We start from the raw sequence: 22,995 nt of genomic DNA, 5'->3' as shown, positions 1-22,995 counted from the left end.
GGCACAGAATCCATTGCTGCTGTGCCAACTGAGCAAAAAGATCATTGCTCATGCCTAGAAAGGCTCTGCTTAAATATCCACTGCAGTAGCTCATTGGGCTGCACAGAGATCCCCCAAACTGAGCAATAAATTAAGTCACTCTAGATGGAAAAGGGACAGTCACATAGGCTGATCCAGAGACATCCTGTGCTGACACCCTCTCTTCCCCAGTTGTCAAAATTAGAAGATACAGGAGAGCATGAGGTGGAATGCACCTTCCAAGTGCACTTAAAATCATGTCTCATTTACCTTACAGGGCTTTTTTCACTGTAATATCATGTATGAGCTTTTGACATGTGATCTACTTTTCTAATCCTCCAGTCACTTCCCATATTTCTTAGTACTTGTTGTTTTGCATTGGGTTCTCTTTTTCTTTTTTTTAATAGAAATGATAGAAGCAGGTGTGGTCTAAAAAACTTTTGGACAAAAGGGAAAAAAATACAAGCAGAGGGACAGATTGCAACCCATTTCTAGCTTTAGAAAAAAACTCGAGCAATTCTATTACTGAAAAGGAATCTGTAGTGCAATATTAAAAGATAAATTTCTTTAAGAATGAAATTACTCTAAGAAAGATGAAAATTCTATCGCATATGTAAGGTTAGTGTTCATCCAGGAGAAAAAAAGGACCTTTTGTAAGGTCATATGAAACATTTGCAGCAGTAGATAATGTTACTCATTTACATCCCACAGTTTTTCTTCTTTTAAATATTTTCTAGCAAAGAAAATGGTTTCAAGCTAAGAGAACCCATTCACTAGATTTACTTTTCTCTTTGGGTAGCCCACTATATATAGGCAAAAGTGTAGTTTTGCTTTCTGCTAAATCTGAGCAGTATTTAACAACAAGAGTAGCCCAGCTGAAACAAATAGTCTCCTTTGTGGAGTAAGAGATAATTCAGTGAAAAAGTGGCAGAACTCCAGCAAAAGGCTCAGTCCTCAGAGATACTCAGTAGTCTGGCACTGATCCATCATGGCCCCCAGTTTTAAAACTGCAAGTCTAACTGTGTCTGTATTGTCAAGCATACCTTAGGCACAATGCAAGAGTAAAACACCCCAAATCCTGCAGGACACAGGCCTAAACAAGAAGAAGAAATAACCTGAGCACATCTTCTGGGTATAACAGAGGTCTATGAAATGCAAGGACAGCTGATGAGGTTAAAGAGGGTGAGCTGAAGAAGCACCCAATTCATGTACACCTGTTGTGTGAGCCAGTTTTTTAATAGATAATGACTGGTGAGGTAGCTCTATTACTACCAGCTGGTATCCTCTTCTTCATTTTTGGATATAGGCTGGAAGCAATTAACATTAATCCTATTATACATGCTACATGGAAAATTTGAAAGCCAAAGAGATTTCTTGGCACTTGCTTTAATGTTTTTTTTTTTGGGGAGGAGGGGCGAGGAGGGTATGTGGGGGATTTGGTATATTCCTTATCTTCTTTTAAACATTAGCATCTCAAAGTTTTCATATTCTTGCAGAATCTGGGAGATTTTTGTTCTAAATTGGTGTATTAGACACTATAGGCCTAATTGGTGTACTAGACCAAATTCCCTGCCAGATTTGAAAATTATGGTGTTTGAAAACCATTAGTTTATTTTTTCAAGGATAACTTTAAAATTCTATCTCTGGGGCTTTAAAGTTCTCTGATTTTTAAAAACGTTTTCTTACCTCGATAAGACTGGAATGATAAATGCAAAAAAAATTGTAAGGCCATTCTATATTCACAGAGCTCTATCTGAATTTTTTAATTCTATTGTCCATTTAAATAAGCCATTTTAGTGACCACTGTCCACTTATTGCTTTATAAACATTAAAAAATGAGTATTTTGTGTCAGACCTTCATGGACTGCAATTATACCCTGACAGTGGTTAATCCTGGATGACTTGTGAGGAGAACCAGATCTACTGGATATTTTATCTGATCTTTAGGCTTTCACAACTGTGAGCTTTCCTACTTCCTAGCATTGCTTCTTGGTCACCAGCTTTCTGAGGAGGACTGCCTTAGGCTGAACAATCCTCTAAAAAACTCATACCTGAAGTTTTCTGGAGGACTCTTCCATCTAATTTATCTTTGAAAGGTAGCATCCTTTCCAAAATGAATCTAAGAATCATTGCATGATGTGGATCAGAACAATAGCATACTTCTTGATTTCTCTGGTGCAGGTGGACTGGAGAAAAATCAAGAGGATCAAATTGGGGGTTTGTTTCTTGCTACACATCTGCCTGTTAGACACTGAGTCATGAGCTGGTCAAAAGCTGATGGGATGTGGTGGCTGGAGCTGCTTTTGAGATGCTCTTTTCCCATGCTCAGGATTGACAAAAGGAGCTAATGACTGTCCCTGTGCTGAGCCATGTACAGGGTGTCCTGCACCCCTTTCCCCCAGGAGCCGGGGCGATAGCTCCTGGCCAGCTCCATTCCTGGCTCCATTCCTGCATGTGCAAGGGGATGTGTTGGCTGCTGAGGCATTGCTTTCCTCCTGAACATTGTCAGGCTCTTGGGGGAAGGCTGGGGCCACATGGAAATATCCCACGTCTATGGGCTGCCAGCTGGACCACTATGAATAGAGGCTGATATTGCCCCATGAGCACAGACAGAAAGAGGCCATCCTTCCTTCTGTGGAAAACAGCAGAACAGTAATTCTTTTGTTTCCTAATAAGGAGATTTCACAGAGAATTTTAGTTTAGCCAATTTTTGTCACACATTGCTGGTTAATTGTTTTTGTCTCTTAATTAAGTTCATCTGCCAGGATCTACCCAGAGAACTGTAGCTAAGAGCTCTTTTGCTGACTGCAAATGTGGAACATTTTTTCTTAAATTATTTGCTTTGCTGTGTTTGAATTTGTTGACCAGAGTTTTCAAAAATTTAGGAACATGACTTTTGGTTCATTTAAGGAAGGCTTCAAAATTTACAATTGGCCAAGTTTACATTTTGATAATGATGTTCGACGTTCCCACATTTCCCTCCCCCTCCAAAACCTGAAGAGCACTTCAACAACAGATCAGAGGTGGATATAGATTTGCTGAGCTTCATAATAGGTACCTTAGAGAACCTGAACCCAAATCCCATAACTTGAGATGATTCATCGTCTCACAACAGAGTCATCCAAAACTTGGCGTTGTGTGGATGCAAGGAAAAATTCCACAGCTTTGACATATCTCTGATTTTGTTGTGCTTGCACAGTTAATTTTTAAAAGGCAAAACAGATGCCACTTTGAGAAATCTAGTAAAGAAATAGAAGGGGAAAAAAAGAGATGATTGCTGGCTGAACTAGAACAAAAGGAACAGATTTTTTTTTTTTTTTTACTTTATACATTGCAAATATGTAATTGTTAATATTGTGCTTATCCAGTACTTTTTTCCCCTTTTCAGAATAATTTTGAGGTACCACATTGGTAAATTTAATTTCAAATGATTGTTCTTTCCTAGATTCTGGAAAGGTGGAAAAAAACCCCAAGTTTGGCTCCAAATTGCAGTTAGTGTTTAAATATGTACTGTGAGATACAGCACATGTCCTCTTGCCCTTGTATTTAAGTATTCATACTGATCACCTCTTATTTTCTTTTTCCTGGGTCAAGAAGAATTATCTGCACTTGTCTGGCTTCAGAAAAACTGCTGTCATTATTTATAAAATATCTGCATCTTCCTTATATTTACCACTACAAGTTATGGGTAATGGAAACCGAATGTGACGAACAAGGCAATTGCTACAATGCAATTTCTCAGCCTGTGTCTTTTAGGACCTCCCTACTCCTGGAACACTGAGTCCATATTTCCATTTAATGCTTCCAAAAAACACATAAATGGTTCCAGACATATGGGGTAGTGAAATATCTCTAATCCTGAACAACTGGGAGACAGCTTCCCAACAATCCTGAATAAATCTTCCCCAAATCACATGAAACAGTCCATCTCGCACTGCAGTCAGAACTTGAAGAACCTAACCAGGAGACTGAAGCTGAGGCTCTCCGAAGTTCACTTTGGCTGTGGAGCAAGAGGATAAGGGAGTGAGGCCAGGAAGATGCATCACTGCATGCATTTTCAGGCCATGTTGTGCCGGAGGAGCTTTTTCACCCCTCGTGCATCTTCTTATCTGTATAAATCCAATGGAAATAGTGCACATAAGGACTTTCTGTCTATTTGTAGAGTGCTTGGTGAAATGAGAAGTAATTTTTGATGTTTATTGCAGTGGGCAACAAAGTTGAAAGAAAATTTAAAAAAAGAAACTATCAGTAGGTGATGGCTAAGGACGAGTTTCATTCCTATCTGGACATTTCCAGCTAACCCATATTAAATGAAATGGTTTATAATGTGTACATAAATTCCTAGTCAATCAGTCAAGAAGTGGTCGCATAAAGACAAAGTGTGAAGTGTAATCCTGCAGTAAGCAGGCAAGTTGGCACCAGGGGAAAAAAAAGGAGATAAATATAATTATGCAGACTGAATTTGCTCTACAGAATAAAAGGGATTGCTACTCTGTGGCAAGTGACACTGTCCTTGTACCTTAAGCAACCACAGTCACAATAAGTCTCTGAAGAGAACTGCCGAAAATGAAAAAAGCAAGTGTCAGACATGGTCTTTTAAGGACATTATTTTTTCCGATTGATCTTTAATGTAGAGGGAAACTGATTTTGTCCCATCTCAATCTTAGAGTTTGTTACAAGATTTGCCATTTTTCTAGTCTTCATTGAACAGAATAATAGCTTGCTTTTTTCCTTCACCTTGGAGCAAAACACTGAAACCTAGAATTATTGCCATGAAACAGATGGGGATATTTCTCATGAAGATGAAAAAGCAAAGACCTAATAAATGAAGAAAATTTGAGAAAAGAAGGTTAAAGCGGGCTCTGCTGCACTGTGCTTGGCATTGCTATTTTAGCAATGTAGAGGGTTTTACAAACCAAGGCTTTTTTATGTTTTAACTGCTGCAATGCGTCTGAAGGGAAGGGTGGATTGTGTTCAGTGCTCACTGCAAAGGTGGATGCAGTCTGGTCACAAATCTGGCCACGCTTCAGCATTTCAGATCTCTCATAGCTCTGTTCTGGCCAAAGGGGTGCAGTACTGCCTGGTTTTCTCCATGGCTTTGGCATCCCCCTTCCTTGGTTTTTATTCCTGCTGGGACCAAGCATGCTGACAACGTGAGACAGGACACAGCCAGGGCAGGGATCTGTTTTCCAGCTTGGCTTTCCCCCTTCTCTCTTTATGTTCAGAGGTGCTGGTGGATAATATCACCCATGACCTTGTGGTTTTGGGCAAGGGCTGCAACTGACACAACTGTGTGAAAATGAGGATAAGAGTTAGAGAGCTGAGGTCCCAAGACAGGCTGTGCAGTGTAGCTGCACCCAGATGCTCTGGATAATAGCCCATGTGCCTGCCTAGCTCTCCCTACCCAGCTTCCTTGTTTGAGGTATCTTCTCTTCCAGAAAGGAATAGTCTGACTCTCAGTGGTAGTGCAGTCTCTGCTACACGAATTAACCATGTTTTGTTCCTTATCTTTTTGACTCAGCAGTGGTCTCAAGAGGGGAAAATGAATTGCTGTTTTGTGTGTGTGGTGTTAGGTTTGTTGTTTTGTTTTGTTTTGTTTTTTGTTAATATTCCTTCTATTTCTAGTCAGCTGAAAGTTTTTTTTCAAAATTAATATATGGACAATGTTATCCTCTGAGACTAAACCTGAAGAATTTGAGGCCTATCAGGGAGCTTGTCATAAAGTTAGCAGCCTGTGAAAACTAATGGTCCTAATAGAAATGTTTAGATTTTAAATCCAGAAAGGTACATTGGGATCACATCATATGACCTCTTGTATAACATAATTCATAGAATTTTACTTTAAAATTTTCACCCACCTTAACTAAACTGAACAATCTTGCAAAGATAAATGGCCTAATTTCAATAATTCAATATTAAAAAACATATCCTGGGATTTTGTTGTTTGTCTTGTTTTGTTTTGTTTTGTTTTGTTTTGTTTTGTTTTGTTTTGTGTGGGTAATTATACTGTCACAATATTTTGCCCACTTCTGTTGTGAGTTTATCATAACTGTAGTACACATCTGTCTGCTCTGGAAAGAGTCTTCTCACATGCAAGCTCTTCTTAAAATTGATCAGCTCATATGCAGAAACAAATAATTTTCTCCCCATATCCTGCCAACTAATCGGAAAGAACTCCTTCATGTTTGGTGAAAGAGCTAAATTTTACATTCTTGTTGTTGTGTAGTTTTTTTCTTGGGAGGAGTTGGGTTTTTTTTAGAGTTGTTTTTTTAGTATTTAGCTGATGTGTCAGGATCTTCTTCACTTACAGAGCAAGTGTTCTTTCCTTTTAGTTCAAATGGTGGAAAACCAAGTAGAGCATGTTTTGTGGGCCAATCCTTCCTTGAGATTACTGATGTTGGATAGCAGATCTGCTTCTTTACATCAAAGCCTTTGCTATTTTTGCCTGTATAGAAGTCTTTCAATCAGTGAAAATTTGGGGTGGGTAAATAATAAAGCAAAGATGTGCAGGGCCTCATGCAAGAAAGGGGCTTTTCCTTTAGGGTCACTAGTGCTATCAATGACCCCTATGAGTTACACAGATTTGCAGTACAATATTGACAGCTTTACGGAAATCCAGAAAGATGACATCAACTGGCTTCCCTTGCTCAACTAGATGGGTTACCTTGTCATAAAAAGTAATTAGGTTTGACATGAACCAACTGGCTATGACTGATGTCTGTGGTGTACTTCAGGTGTTTTTCAGTAACTCCCAGAATAATCTCCATAATTTTACCAGGCACTGAAATGAGACTGAGAGGTCCGTAGTTTCCAGGGTCATCTGTTTTGCCCTTGTTGAAAACTGGGACAAAGTTAGCCAGCTTCCAGTCAATTGGGACCTCTCCAGATTCCCAGGATCCCAATTCCCAAGATTGAAAAAATCACTGAGAGAGGCCTCATGATGGTATCAGCCTCCTACTTGCTCCTGGCAAAGCAGTATTTAGAATGAATGAGGACCCTTTGATCTCCAGCATCTCACCCTTGGTAAAACTGTAATGTCACCAAAGATAGCAGGATGAGGGTTTGAACTTTTTTGGGAGTGTTAAGCAGGCCATTGTTTCGCATTTCCTATTTGGATCTTTTAAAAATTCCATTTGATCTAACTCCACTGCTAGTAGTCCAGAAATAAAGCAATTCCTTGGGGCATGAATGCTATTCAGACAAAATAATACCAAATTTTGTCTGCTTTCCCTTGCTGATATCCAGCATCTTTGCCAGTTCATTTTTCCTTAAAGAGGAAATAACCCACTTCTGGAATTTAGATTTTCCTGACTTCTTGGAAAAAGGGAGTATCGAGTGTTCTGAATAATGTTCCCCTTTGAAACCTTCTCAAAATAGCCTTGAAAATATCTACTGCTTTGAAAGTTTTAAGTTCCCTGGGGGTGTAATTCTGCTGACATTGATGGCATCCGCCAGCAGAAACTCTGTTTCTGCAGTTTCTTCTGTGAGCTGCATTCCCTTTTGCTTGATAAGGAAAGCTGCATGAAGTAAGTCCAAACCCAGCCACGAGTATTTTTTGCTGTGCATTTCTCAGGCTGTGCTCAGCACTCAGGCAGATCTGATGCTGGTCTGACAGGGGCTGAACTACTCTGGTTAGTGGGGTCACCACTCACAGATGATGCAGAGGGCACTTCTCCCTCGAAAATATTTGGTGTGGAAATACACAAGTATTTGATCATTTTCCTAGGGAACAAATCCTCCCAAGATAATGAATATAAGTCAAAAAGCAAAGATCTCTCACATTACCAGAACAGAAGAGTTTCATAATTCTTACTAAATAAATCACATGCAAGTGAGTCATTCATAATTGCTTTATAAAAATAGTGAATAAATGCTGTCTTATTCTATACTTGATTAAGCACCTGTATAACTTTAGTCAAAAGAACTTGTCTTGTGAGCATAAAGTTGTGGGAATAAGGTTCAATAAGAACAGCACCTTGTGGAAAATATGAATCCCACAGCCAAAAATGTCTTTGGGAGATGCAGTTCACTTTTAAAGAATTTTCTACTTCAGGAAGTTTTGCTTCTGTGCGCAGAAAGAGATTGTGCTTGTCTCTCTTTAGGTAAATGAAACTGTCTCTCAAGTTAGCATGGTAGAGGCAAGAATTTTATCTATCTAAAAATAAATTCCTTCATAAATTTATTGTATATCTACCTAGATAATGGTCAGGAAAGATGGTTCAATTGTGTTTTATCTTTGCTTAGTTACATCTTTGTTCATAGTACTTTTTTTTCTCCTTCCTGGAGTGAAGATATAGCTGAACTCTGGATACAAAATAAAACCAAGCCAAACCTTTGGATTCAATACATCAGAAGGAGAAAAACTGTGCCATGCTGAAGTTAGGCAATCTCATTCTTTTAATTTAAATGCTATCGGTTTTCTGCCAGGGCACTTCACCATATCTAAAGCCAAATTCAGTCCATGTAAAAGTCAACATGGATGTTTGATTTTGGCTTGAAAAACAGTTTGTTTCACAGGTATTGCCTCACAGTGCCAAGCAGTCTTCAGTCCACCTACCTACAGCTCTCCTGCTAACAGGTGAGCAAAATCAACACTCCCCCAGTCAATGTTTTGGGAGGTTGCACGTGAAAAGAAAGCCTCAGAAAGCTGTTGCAGAGTGAAGCACAGGGTCTGAACATGGAAGTTTAACAAGTCCACAGACACTATCCACATGGAGGCTGCCTTTCAGACCTGCATTGGAAAGGCTGAGCAGTTCTGTATCATTTATGTCTTATCCACTTGATGGGTTTGCCCCCTGGACCCTTGCAGTTGAAATGTCTGATGAATTTATACACTCCATCCCCATTGGCTGCTGGGGAAAGGTATTGAAGAGTATTGGTCCTAAAATGGAGAATTCTGAGAGACACTATTGAAAGTTTTACTAAAATAAAAAAGTTTATATCAACTGGCTTGCCTTGATCAATTGGGTAATCTTGTCTAAAAAGGAAATTGAGTTTGTTAATCAGGACTTTTCCTTCATGAACCTGTGCTGGCTGTTCATGAGGGGAAAGTCCTGATTATCAAACTTAATTTTTGGTGATAGAGTTCTCCTCACGGCAGTCTGAGGACTGCCCAGCACTCCCCTAAAATAGATGCCTCCATCTGGTCAGTGCACCTGCTCTTCAAACCTATATGAAACCCCCTAAATTTAGGTGTTTTTATCTGTGAGGTAGGCAGCTGTGGTGGAAATGGTATAGGGCAAATTGCTGCCATGACTCCTACTCACAGTTCACCTGGGACACCAGGACTGTTCCTTCACACAAGAACTGCTGCAGGTTCCTTTTTCCCCTAAAGGAAGAAAGTTTTTGAGCAGTCCATCCTCTGTGCTGCTGATGTCTCCCACCTCAATGCCTCTGAATACTTTTCCAGCATAATTATGGCAATACTCAAAGACATTTGAAGCAGAATGATGCACCTGCCTTGTCATTACTATTAGGCTGTGAAACAAAAGATAAGCAAATGCAATATTCAAAATACAAAGGGTTCATACATTTAAGGATATTCCATGCATATTCCTGTCAGTCCTTTGCTTAAAAACTTCAGACCCAGAGCTATTTCACCAGTCCCTTGGTAATATATCCCAAATAAGTGAGCCTAGTAGGCCAGATGTGATAAAATAAACTGCTCTTCCAGGCCTGGTGTTCTTAGTGTTTTTAGGGCCATGACAGTTCTGGTCAGATAGACTATCAAGTTTCTGGCCAGTGCTGTCTTAACATGGTATTCTGTGTGTGTCTCTTGGCCATGTCCTAAAATGATTTGGGCAGTCTCTGTCTGCTCCAAAGCTCAAAGACAACTACAGCCACTCTGACAGCTCCTCTTGGAGTGGAAAACTTGTGGGGACTAATTGGAGGAGTAATTAATGGTGTTTGCTGCCAAGGGAAGCATGCATAGCAGCCCCTGAAGAGCTGTGCTGTGCCCATAGACTGGGATGGCACCCCTCTCCTGATTTGCTTCTGCTGACAGGATGAAGCTGAGATCTGGCCCTTCTCCTGACACTGGTACAATGGCAGCTCTGATTAATGCTCTTGTCACATCATGCATTGATCCTTACAGCTCACCTCCTCCATTTCACCTGCTTGGCCTCCTTCAGGAATGAGCTGCTCTGCAATCAAATCTCCATCTCTCTCACATGGAAAATGAGACCTGCCCAGCCATGGTCTGCCCCATAGAGTGATCTGTGGTAGCTGGAGCCTCATGAAGTGTTTTGCCACATTTTTCACCCCACAACTCATAGGGTCTGGCTTAGTGCTCTGCTGGGCACCATGGGGTGTCAGTGCTCACCTCCAGAAATGCTGCTGACTGCTTTCTGAACATGGTTATTTGCTTAATTACTATGGTCTGAATAGTGGAGCCTCCATGCCCTTTTAGCACAGGGTAGAGGAAGGTACACTGCCTTCCCAGTGCAGGGCTGTATTGCTCTGAGAAGGGCACAGGAGAGGTGTAGCACTGGGGAGTGACCACACCTCCACCCCGCCAGTGCCAGAAGCAGGGAAGGGAAGGTCCCACTCTACCTTTTGTCATGGAGCTTACTAAATGGGGATGCAATGGTGTTATAACTGTTGGGAACCTGTAATACGGATTTGCATGTTGTTAAATCAGTCCAAGATTGATTCCTGACACTGCCTGCTGTTGTAGCAAGGCTGTGAGTATGGTCAGACAGATAATGGCCTAAGGCAGAGGTGATGAAGGCCCAGCACGTGTCCTCCTTCTTCCCTGTCTGGAGAGAGAACCATACCTGATACCCTCTGTGTGCTGGGGCCCGTGGCACACATGGTGAAAGCACCACGACAGCCCAGGACTGCTCACACAAGGCATGGTACAGAAGCACCCTGAGCTGTGCTGTGTAACAAGAGAGAACAAACCCAAGTTATAACAAGGGTCTGCTTACATTCCCACCAGTTTTACCAGTGTATGTGTACTGCCCTGTGAAATTGTTATCGTCATTGTTTTGTTCTTCCAGGAACAAAAGAAAAAGTTTTTACAGTTGCCCAAACATGTTCATTTTATTAAAGGTAGAATATGTTTTTAGTAGAAACTGTGACCTTAAAAAAGCAATTTTTCACCACTGGATGGCAGAATCTTCCTCTGGTCTAACAATCTAATAGCAGAACAATTTGCTAAAATTAAAGAGAAATTGGATCTGTCATAATCAATCTAAAGTGGAAGGATCTACTGGAAATGTAATTCTAGAGGCAGAAGTTATATATTTTAGAAACTCCTTTCTGACTATAACACCTGACCTTTCAATATCTGTCCTTTTCACATTAATTACTGGGTATTTCCTTTTCTGAAGATTTGTCAGTGTCCCACAACATTAGTCACCTTGTCAACATGGTGTTTATATCTACACTGAATATTTTTTTTCTGCAACTCCATTTTGTGCCACAATTAAATGTCTGAATTAGGGACATCACTACATTCTTGGGAGATGTGTTTAGGAAGATGCTGCAGTTGTTAATATTATATCCTTTTAAAAACACAAACAATAAGGACAGGTGCTAAAGTTCAATTAATATAGTGATTGGACTATCAATGGAAATATTATAAAAGAAAAAAAAATTATGTACAATATCCATAGGGAGGATGTGGTATTTTTAAATCCTGAAACTTTTCAGGAGTTACTTTCAAATGGGGAAAAAGAAATTGATTTATTCACCATTGCTTCTTTTACTTATAGTATACACTGAGCAGCTTCATTAGACCATGCCAGAGAAAAAGGAGAATATTGAAATGAATTAAGACTTCACCCTTGCCAAATGGGAAGACAAACTTAATCCTTAACCTCAGAGGACTTGGAATTAGTTTCTATCAAGCAGAGACTATTAGTTTCTATTAGCAGAGGCCATTAAGCAATCTTGAGCATTGTTAAGAATCTAAAATTTTGATTCTTTTCTGAGTTCCACTTCCATGGGCATGAGAAGGTTTTCACAGAGATTTGAATAACCTTCAAAATAAATCTCACAACACTTGGCAATCCTTCTTTTGAGAGAACTTTTTAAAATGTTCAAATAAAAAGATTTCCCCAAATGGTTAGCCTTTATAAAGAAAACAAAAATTATGTGGATAGATAAGAAAGGAGAAAAAACCAAGGTGTGTCATAAACTAAGTTGTTTCAGTGCATGAAGCATCCACTTTGTATCTTTGACTTCTGCAGTATTCTGTGGCAATGAGTACAATAGCATCATTATATACTTCGTACAGAATATGTTTTTAGAAGTCTTTATCCATGGAATTTTTGCCCTTTTCTTTACAGGTCATTTATGAATTCTAAGCTTTTTGTTGAAGGGATTTTCGCTTAAAAGAGACAAATTAGTATTTAGACTGATAGGAGCTGAAATACGCAGTTGAGTCACTTTCTCAGCTACAAAATACATGTGATAACATAGAAAAAGAGAAAGTAAGCAGAAAGGGCAGTATGAGTGCAAATAAAACAGAAGTGACATGGACATCTCTGGAGGGCTTGGGGATGCCACTGGCATTTCCATGAGCCATGAATCTCCCTGTGTATGGGCAGGTGCTGTGCTGGAACAGTATTTCAGGAGACAACAGCAGCTAATATGGCAAACCTCAGTGAGGGGCTGAGTATTGCTTATTATCGCCCTACTGGCGACTACCTTTGGCTCACTTTAACCAAGCTTGCCAAAGTGACCCCCAGGATGACCTAAGATCCATCCCATCCTCCTCTGTATGGAGCAGCTCTCCTAGTGTGCTCTCCAAAGGGCTTCTTAACCCTGAAAACTGCAGAACTGCATTTCCTCTGTGAAGCACTTGTCAAGTTGTGTTGGAGGATAAGAGGGCCTTGAGAACATCTGGATTGTAATTAAACAGGAATTTCCAGTAACTAGACCTAAGTTGCTTGAAGAAATAATTTACTGCTGATACAGTGAGATGAACTTACCAGTGTAATCCTCTGTGTTTTCTTCTGTCCTGAATAAAATATAACTTTGTAATTTGTAGTGAGGGAACACTGGAAAAGGTTCATTTTCACTTGAGGGCTAATTGCAGGCCAAAGAAAAAACTTTATCAATGGCAATATCCAGCAGCATTATAGTTCACCCGAGTGCTAGGCTCATCAGAGAAATGTAGAATTTGAGCTGCCAATTAAGAAGCGCAAAACAAGATTCAGGGCAAACAAACCATCACTCATAATGTTTTAAAATATCCTATTAAAACTACAGTGAAAGTGTAGAAAGAGTTTGCAGCATGGCCTGTAGTTTATTTTTCTAAAGACCTCCTCATTCAGCAGAGCCATGTCAGGATAAATTCCTGATAGTCAGACTCAACACAGCAAGTTACTGATATACATAATGTGATATTCATAACAAGGTAAAACATTACTGTTACCTGTATTAAACTGTACTGTAACCTGAATTAAACACACCTAGAGCCGCTTTCTGTCATTGGGCCAGCATGTCTAATCCAGCCTCAACATGTTCTTCAGTCTCTTCCTTTTGGAAGAGGGCATGAGAGGTGCAGCCAGGCTGTGCCCTCAGGGTGGCTTCTGAAAGTGGCTTTCCCTGACCAGATGAACATGTGAGGGTCTCTGCTGCTGTCTCTGTGAGACCCTGCAAAGGGCAGGCCATGCCTCTTCTGTTGCCTGTTTTCCTACAAAAAACACTGTCTACTTAGTCCTTGGCCTCTCAGCTACCATAGGCATAGTACAGAACATCATCTACACAGGTGGAAATTCCTTGAGGTCTCCTCCTACAATTCACAGCTATAGTAATATTTAATGCTGACACCTTACACTTGCCAAATCTCTGCTGCGTTACAGTTAAATGTCATTTTTGATGAACAGTGGCTAAGTTTTTTCTCCCTTAATGCATGCGGAACTGCTAAAGAGGGGGTTCCCAATACACTGGTAAGAGAATAGGAGGCTCTGAGTGGCTGATTTTTTGTACAGCTCTTATCTGACATCACACAGTTCTTAGCTGCTGTGTCCTCATCCCCTGAATCGCAGATTCTCTTTGGAAGGAGCCAATGGACTAACTCAGCACATCAAAGCTAATGTTGCAAAATCCTTGGGTATATCAGTGTTTCCAAGCACAGTCATAAATGTCAGCAACTTCAGCGATGGAATGAATTACAGCGAAATTATGGTTTAACCTGTCACGAAGAGTAGGCTCTGAAATATTGGTAATCTTGCCTGTGTTTTGCAATGTATGTCTTCAGCTGGGGTCACATTGAGAAGTCACTGATGAATGTTTAACAGAATAAATGGTGCACAGCCTGGTGCTTCAAAACTCTCCCTTAATTTTTGCTTGTGCTTTGAGCATTTATTTATTTTTCCCATTTCTCTTTGCAAGGCTATCCCTGATATATGAATGGCCCTATAAAATGCTGCTGTCTTTCAGCACTAATGTCACGGGTACAGAGCTTTGTCTCACTGTGACTGATCCTGTAGGTAAGACAACCCAGCTAACCATTGAAGACGATGAAAAAGCTGTTGGTCCTCCCTATATCAGTGTCACCCAATCCATTAGTGAGATGCTAATTGGAAGGTCTTCACTTATGGTCTAACTCTGCTCAGTAAGGTCAGGATTAAATGTAAGTGCTTCCTTAACTGAACTCCTCAGGGTTCATTCCTTTCCTCTGGCAAAAGGACTTGTGAGATGGGATTCAAGCTTGATGTCTTGGGTGTGAGGAAGAAATCCCAGCACTTAATTCTGACAGCTTTTTCTTCCAATAGCTCAAGTCCTTCTTAAGGCTTAAGGGGCCCCTTTGTTCTTGTGCCAGCTCTGTGTGGATGCAAACCATCACCCCAGGACACTAAATTGTGTGGTTTGACAAGGTGGAAATCTGCTTCTGCTTCAGAAAATGGGGTCTGATTTGTGAGGGTATTTGGGAAAGAATGGGAGGTGCTATCTTTGTGACTCACTCTCTCAGGCAAAATGCAAAGTAGGGTAAAGACTGTATAGCAGCAACAGGGAATAAATAGGTTTCTGTTTTGCATAGCTGTTATCCAGGGATACAGGGCTAGAGCAAACATATTCAGTGATAAGGCTCCTTTTTTAGTCTCATTGCTGGGTGTAAAAATCACTGCTCTAAGAGTGAGCAGGAAGAATTTGATGTGAAGTGGCCAGAATAAATGAAGGTACATGAACATGGACCGGGGTGGGTTTGTACTGAGAGGAGCACCTGTAATTCTTGTGAAGAGAACTACAGGGAAGTCTCTGCAAATCAAGGTACTTTATTTTTTATTTGCAAGAAAATAGAAAACCTGCATTGCAACAAAATGAAACTCTCCATGTCTCCCTAGAAATGGTGGTTCACACTCATCCAGAGGTTCTTATTCCCTCGATGGTCTTTGAAGGGTAATGAGGTGATCAGTGGAGGACTCCTTCAGCTATTAGTCTTCCCTGGACTGAGTGATGCTGCAGAGAATTAAAGCTCCCAGAAGACAACAGCCATTCCCACGATCTCAATACATTTTATTTCTGTAAGTGGAAGAAAGGCTACAACAGAATTATTCACCCTTCCCCCACTCCCCATAACTTCCCTTATTGCTGCTGTATAAATTAAAGCTTGCAAGGGTTTTTCTCCTGAGCAGACTCTTAGGACAGGTGCAAAACTCATTAAATGAAAACAAAATGTTCAACCCTTCCCTGTTATTTCCCTCTCCATCTGGCCTGTTAAAAAAAAAATCCTAAAACTGAAATAGAAAAAGGTAGGAGTTTCCTGTTTTGCTCCCTAAAGGGAAAGGCCAAGCTGAGCCCTGGTGCAAACAATGAGACCATCCACTCAGCCTTCAACTGGTGCTGACCAAGAAAGGAGAAGCAGTCTCAGAAGTGAGTGCAGGGATGCTGAGCCTTGTGCTGGTGCACAATGGGAATGAGATATGTATGTCCTCTACAAAGCACAGCCCCAGGCCACCACTGTGTGCAGACCTATGTGTGGGCAGTGTGTCCACAAGCAGCTGAAGTTGGCCATTTAGTGACAGTAGATACACTCAGACTGGCTCCAGCCGTGGTGTGATGGAGTGAAGTGCCACAGAGATACACTGGCTTCATGGAAACACACAATAAGTTTGCCTCTGCAGTGATTGAATGGAGTTGTAAGCAATGGAACTGCCAAAAGGCTTTGAATGGTAAAATGGCCATGCAATGCCTAACAGAGCCCTTTACCTTTTCAAGTTATGAAAACCCAGTACCAATGAAAAATACAGTGAAAACCACAATTTCCTAGAAACTTTAGGTGGACTATACTGGGGTCCGTGGGTGCTGAAAACAGCCATATTTCTGAATGGTACTGTGCCAGCAGTGTTGGTAGGGGTTTGGTAATAGAACCCACATGGCAGTTTTACTTTGCCCTCGTGTGAACTAATGTCTTCATAACTCTCTGTCAGTGAATTGTATTAGCTGCAGTTCAGAGCAATCAGTCTCTTGGGAAGTTACCATTTGACTTTCGCACTTGCCCTTACTAAGTAATACTATAAATCTTTGAATCATCTGGCTGCCTTTGATCTAGCTGCAAGTGTGTTGAATACTTGGTGACTGGAGTGAAGGAAGGAGGGAGAAAAATTCCTCATTGCTGTGCTAAAGTCATTCAGAGTGATGAAAAAAGAGACATGGATATGGCTTATCTTCCTAATGAAATTATTTTTGTTTGCAATGTTGCAATGTGGGTTATCACACTTCAGAGTTGGGGAGGAATAATTGTTTTTGTAAGTGTATATTTTCTGGGGGAAAAAAAGTTTAGTTGTATCTTAAAATAGCTTCAAAATAAGATGTTGTCAATATCAGAACTTGCAGGTTGTTTGCAAATAGCACTTTGATAAAGAATTATACAAAATATTTAAACCAGGCAGATTTGAGGAGAGATATGCTGCTTGCAGGTGGAGCACCCATGGCAGAATGTGCAGAACCAGATGATAGTGCAGAGTACACTGAATTTGCAGCATAAAACCCCCGGGTCATGAGCCCAAGTGATTGCAATACAGAAAAAAAGCACTGGATTTCCCAAGGGTGGGATTTATCTCATTAAGTTTGGATCTTGCACAGTCATCTAGAGTCCCTTTAGCAGATAACAAACAGACTCAGCTCATTGCATGTCTGCTGGAATGTGGAGCTGACCTTGCTTTTTGTTCCTAGTTATCCAGATGCTGCTGTTTGCACTGCCCCTTCACAAAGGCAAAGGGGCACTTTCTCATCCCCTGAACATTTGTTACCTATGTTTTTGTGACATTGTGAAGTGGGAGAACAGACCCAGATCCTGTAACTGGCTTAGCATGGGCTGTATTAGCATTTGTAACAGATATCATCTGGTGGGCAGCTCTCTTGGAGTGGATCAGTCATTGCTAAGAAGCACAGCAAGGTGTGCTGTGGGAGGTGCTTTACTGAGAGACAACGTGGTCTGTTGAAGCTACACTGGCCTTATTACACCATGTCAATGTCACAGAGACCACATTGCCCTGAAACCTGTTCAGAAAAATGAGAGTGATAGCTGTGCCAAACAGTATATATATATATATATATATATATATATGAAAAAAAAAAAAGGAAAAGAAGGGAATTGCACTCAATATTTGCAAGGCCATCAGCCACATCCATCAGCAATCACATATATTAACATGATTACTATTGATAACATACCCTTCACTTCTAAGCTTCCTTAATTTGAGCATTCATGGAACTCAGGTACCAGCTGAAACACTTCTGATTTCCACCCCCCACCCCCGCCCCTGCCGCCCTGAATATTACTAGATGAGATTATTATCATTGATGAATAATCTTTGGAAAATGCCTTCCGTGAGAATTTAATTTTGGCATCCTCTTTTGGTAATATTTAATACTCTCTGACTGTCTACAAACAAGAGCAGAAATGGGAGAGAAATGCATCCTTGAGCACACGTTCAGTGCTCAAATTCAGCTGCAGCACCAGATTTGAATGAGACAGCAAAGCAGACAATCACCTTTTACTCCTGAATGCTCTTGAGGTCAAAAAGGAGAAAATGCACCATTCAGCTATAGAGACTTCCAGTTTCTCAGGCAATCACTTATTTTTTGCTGTTATCAGCTACTTGTTACTGTCTGTTATAAAAAAATTACTCCCACACCCTTTATATCCTTGTATTGTGCTTGTTTATGCAGTTCTGCTGAGGCACTTATGAAACAGAGGAAGCTTGAAACTAATCTTCCTATAATATTACACATAGACAACGTGTATGTGTGAATATGTATGCATTTTTTTCTGGAGGATGGTATAGCCAGGCATCCCTGGATACATTTATCTATCTCCTAAGAGGAAAAGTGTATCTTACTATAAAAAGAAGTTTATCTATATGTATACCTGTACCTGTACTATGGCATGGAATCTCAGAATGAATTTAGAGTTCATCTCATTCCAACCCTTGTTCCATGGGCAGGGACACCCTCCACTAGGCCAGGTTGCTTAGGGCTCCATCCAGCCTGGTCTTGAACACTTCCAGGGATGGGGCATCCACAGCTTCTGTGGGCAACCTGTTCCAGTGCCTCACCACTCTTATAGTAAAGAACTTCTTCATAATATCTGATCTAATCCTACTCCACTTCAGTTTGAAGCCTGGTACCATCACTCTTATAAAATGTTCCTCGCTGTCTTTCTTGTAGGTTCCTTTCATTTGCTGGAAGACCTCAGTCTTCTCTTTTCCATGCTGAACAATTCCAAATGTCTCAGCCTTTCCCTGTAGGAGGGGAGCTCCATCAACTTGAGAAGGATGTTCCAATCAACAAGGTAGCCCTTCTGTGGAGTCACTCTAATGGGATGATGTCCTTTCTGTGCTGGGTCATATCTCAGATATTCACAGAGCTGGATGATATCTATCTATTTCCACAAACACTGAAAAAATATAGAGAAATAAATGTGTGAAATGGACACCCTCCTCCCCCCCCCCACCCCAGTTTATTCCTGGGTTTGAAATTAAATCATATATCAAAGGCTCTGACTTGGCCATACAAAGCAGCAGCAGGATTCTTGCCTCAGACAGTCTTACATGGGCTCAAGCCTTCTGAAGCTCAGAAAAGCTCAGGGGGAAATTACGAATCCAGTCTATCTCTTGTCACAGACATGTTCACAAATGTGAGTTATGCAGTGTAGTTTTCTGGTTACCTGCTCCTAAAATGTATCTTGTACATAGGTCTATGAATACCACAGAAGAAAAAGGGAGGTATGCCTTGTGATTAGCTTTCCAGTCCTTATGGGAAATACTATTTTCTGCTTAAAATATACCAGGGTTTTGTGGTCTTGAATTTCTTATAAAAGAGGAAGGCTTTTGATTTTCAGAAAGGAGGGTTGACTGGCAAACAAGCTTGACTTGCAATTTTTGAAGAAAAATACTGACATTTTATTACATGCCAGGATAAAACTATCCCCTTCCTATTTTTCCTGAGCAGTAGGGAAAGCATATTTTGTGAAACACACTTTAACTGTATTTATGCTTTGAGGCAGGTGAGACCCAGCACACTGAAAAAATGTTCTTGTTGAAAACAACGGGCAGGAAATCCAGGTGCCAGACTACTGAGAACCAGGCAATGAAAGCACTTTTCTCTCCTGTAACAGAACTAGAGGTGCAAGTTACAAAAACCACACTGCCTGCTTTCCTCCAATAAGTGGGACTCACCTCTGGGACTGCTCATCTGGATGCAACATGGGACATTTGGAGAGGGGAATGGTTGCATTTCTTTGGGAAGGCAGAGAGCAGGTGCTGCAGTGCAATTCCTACCTGTGTGCTTTGGTTAGTTCCCTCTGCCATCAGGAAGTGGTCCCCACTTCCCACATGTACAGCAGAGCACTCCCACAGTGTAAAACAAGCCAGGGGATGCAACCTTCAGGCCAGCTAGCAGGATCAGCTCACCAGCCCAGTGTCAGTGTCTGAAGACAAAATGACAGGAGGAAGTTGCATGAGAAACACTAATTCCCACTAATGGCTGGGAGCGGAGGCATGTGCAGAGTTTGATTTGATGCATTTTCTTTAGTAGCAAAGCATGTCATCTTGGATCTGCTCCAGACAACTTATTCTTGTCTTGTAATAGAGTGAATAAATATCACTCCTTGCTTGTAAGGCCAGGTCCAAGCAGGTGACTTTCCCCTGGGGAAGCTCCATCAATCCTTCTTCAGCTTTACCAGGTTCCTTTGATTAGGCTTGAGTGCATTATATAGTAATAACCTTCTTCAGTACTTGGGAAAACCTGTATTAATACCAGCAAATGGGGTGCCTGGCAGTCTGGATGGATGGATAGCCTAGGTCTGATCACAGCAGCAACATCAAAAAGAGCAGCAGGATATCATGCCTTGGCAAATGCAGCGGCAGGACAAAAGTTATTGTGTTCAAGGAAGCTTAAACATGTCCCTGCAGGTTGCTGCAGCTCAAGCCCTTACACCTGTAGGCACAGACCACATAAATGAGCAGTGGGAGCCATCAGTCCCTAAGAGAGAGGACACCCACCTGCCTGCCTGGTGGGTGCTCCCTTGCACCTTCCCTGGAGTTGCCCTTGCCTCAAAACACCCTTGCAGGGTATGGCAGCCACCACACTGGGGAACATGCAACTATCTCAAAAAACCAGGCATTTCTGAGTGGCCTTTTCCCAAGCTTTCACAGAAGTTCAGACACCCCAGGATGGACATGCTCACCCCTGAAGTTCCCAAGCACAACCAGATTGCTCTGGGCTGCTGGCCCTCACATAACTAACTTTTTAAATTAACAGAAAAATCCTCAGAAATACAGTTTGTCCTTTAAGGTTCACTTTATCATTCTACAGGAACCATGGAGATTTCCTCTACAACAAATAGAGAAGCAGGTACCTCTTTCCAGTGCCTACACTGCCTGACAACAGCAAGCCACAGCTCTGCTGGAAATAGTTGCATGGAGCAATTTGCACATCCAAGAGTAGGTGGGAGCCAAACTTTTGCTGTGGTGGTCTCCTGGGGGTGCAGCATTTTCCTTGAGATCCCTTCAAGCACTCTTGATACCCCTCTGAGGCAGATCCTGAAAGCATTTCACAAGTCAGCCCAAGGGATGTCCTCCAGCCTTGGCACAAAGCCTGTGACAATCTTGTTTCTCTAACAAGGAAGCCCTCTCCAGTAAAGCCTCTGATCTGACAGTGGGGAGTAATACTCATCATTTAGGTCCTTTTAAGAAGGATGAAGAGCTTTGGGACTGGGATGGGTGCATTTCAAATAAGAAACCTTGGTCCTATGTAGTGCTTACTTTGGGTGTTCTTGGTTGCTCAGCCAGGAGGTCCAGCCAGCAGTGTCTTGGAGGCAGGACATTTGCAGCCCTTCAGGGAACTTAGGGCTGAGAACCACTGTGCTGACCTACAGCACTCATCCCCTCGACAGAGGGCTGCCTTCTCCACCTTAAAGATAATTAAGTGAATGAAAATCTATTTAATTGAGCTTGGTCTGCAACAAGGCAGGTTGGGGAAGTCTGGATGGTCCCCAGAGCACCAGATGATATTCAGGTCCAGTTTAAATTATTTTTAGAGCAAGTATTTTTATTTTATCCATGTAAAAAGCCTATGAATTATGCCTATAAACCAAATAGGTACCAAAAGGAATTCCTGCTATACTTTTACTTGAAAGCTTTCTGCTGCTCATTGCTAAAGGCAATCATCTTTACATCTTTCCAGGACTTGCAGTCTCAAAGATCAAGAATCAAATCTCTCAGTCATATTTTTGTACCTGAAATCCAGTACTCTGCTTTTTACCCTTTACCAGTGAAAGTTTGTAGATTCAGAATGCAGCTGGCAACTTCTGTTCCTCTCTAGGCTCATCTCCTTTCTTCTCCTTCCTTTTGTGTGTTTCTTCCAGTTTACCAGCTCCACCAAGTAACTAGATGGTTGCTATGATTATGCTCCATGCTGAGTTAAAATTTAGATAAAAGTATTAAAGGATTGATATAGAATAAAATTTTCCCCTGGGTTAAAATTCAGTAGTTAAATGTGGAAAACCTGTGTCTCTCCATGCAGTCAAAATACAATTTATAGCAGTGAGGTTTCGAAAGTGCTTTAGTTGGGCAAACATAGTGCCTACTTTTGTTATCAAAATATATATGGATCACTATTGCTCTTTGAAATCACATGGGGTCTCTGCTAGAAGACGACTGAAATGAAAATTACTCTGTCTAGGATTGGGCTTTATTTGCTCTCAAACTGAGGGAGAAGTTAGAGAAATGCTGATGCTAAGGGTACTGGGCTACCTCTGAAAGTCCTTCAGCTTTTCTTTGGTGTTTTCTGGACAAGGGATAGAAGGCAAAGGAAGATAGGCATAGCATTTGCTTCATGTCCTGCTAAGTTACAAGACACAGGGTTATAAAGATGTTATTGAGCCTTAAATTCATGTTGTTTTTTGAAAATAACATTAATTAATTATGATTTTCTTATCTCCTCGGGATACTTATAGTTGGATTTCTGTTACCATAAACGTTTCAAATTAAAGAATTGAATTGCTTTAACACTGTAAACTTATAAGGCCCTAATATTTTTTTTTTTTTGGGGGGGGGGGGGGGAAGTGTTCTTCTGAAAGATGTGCACGGTTTGCAAAAATCTAGTTGGAACATGTGGATCTTGGAAAAACCCCATGTCATTTCCAACTGTTAATGTCCCATCTGCCTCAGTAAGACTCCAGACCCTCTGCAGTTTCTTATCTCATCTCAGCCTTGATGCAGCTTTTTATATTATTGCCCCTGCAGGGATGAAAACAAGCCCCACTGACAAATAACTACATGCACCACAGACATGCAGCTTCTGCACCAACCTCCCCATCTGTACCTTGGGCCAAGGGCCAGGTGCTGAGAGCTGGGAAAAAAAAAAAAAAAAAAAAAAAATTAAAACTCTGATATTTTTCTTTTCTGTACACCTGCACGCAAGAGGGTGCAGAATATCCTTGCCATGGTGATGCAAGTGCACAGGTTGCCAAATAATTTGAAGGCTGGATAATAACTGCCTAACTGCATTTTTAAG

Source organism: Lonchura striata, chromosome 1, assembly GCF_050655825.1.
Source record: "Lonchura striata isolate lonStrDom1 chromosome 1, ASM5065582v1, whole genome shotgun sequence".
Classification (NCBI taxonomy): Eukaryota; Metazoa; Chordata; class Aves; order Passeriformes; family Estrildidae; genus Lonchura; species Lonchura striata.
The sequence above is the reverse complement of the archived record's forward strand: the minus strand, read 5'-3'. Positions refer to the sequence as shown.